The sequence below is a fragment of the Olea europaea genome, chromosome 8, assembly GCF_002742605.1.
Source record: "Olea europaea var. sylvestris chromosome 8, O_europaea_v1, whole genome shotgun sequence".
NCBI lineage: Eukaryota > Viridiplantae > Streptophyta > Magnoliopsida > Lamiales > Oleaceae > Olea > Olea europaea.
The window spans coordinates 20,827,535-20,827,921 of record NC_036244.1 but is presented as its reverse complement, the minus strand read 5'-3'; the positions used below and the strand labels follow the sequence as shown (position 1 = coordinate 20,827,921).

Sequence of the window (387 nt, the reverse complement as noted above, 5' to 3'; positions counted from 1 at the left end):
AATATGTATAATCAACATTTGATTATTCAATCACGCAAATCAATTCCTAACAAACACAAAGTAGGCTCTGATACCACTGTTGGTAATCTACTTATACATGCACAGCGGAATTTAAAATTATTTCGATTCCCACCCAATAGATCTCATTGTATTTGGTTAGGAATTGTGATAAGATTGTACCTTTTCAGATCTGCAATCCTTTTGCTTTTCTTTTCGTTCCACAACTTTGATTCACCACCACAGCTGTCCAATTGTCCAGCCTCCAACGGTGATCCACACAGAGAATATGATTGCAGCCTCTAGGGTTTTCTCTTGTGCTAGCAAGAATAATGAAAACCTTAATGGACCTCAAACCCTAGTTATGTATTTATATAAACCCAAATAGGC

General features: G+C 36.7%; 1 protein-coding gene across 4 annotated transcripts in view; it reads left to right on the top strand.

The window, feature by feature from the left end:
- Positions 1-387, top strand: part of LOC111399163 (glutathione synthetase, chloroplastic-like) — an 11,122-nt gene that overhangs the window by 8,858 nt on the left and 1,877 nt on the right. The gene's annotated exons all lie outside the window — the stretch shown is intronic.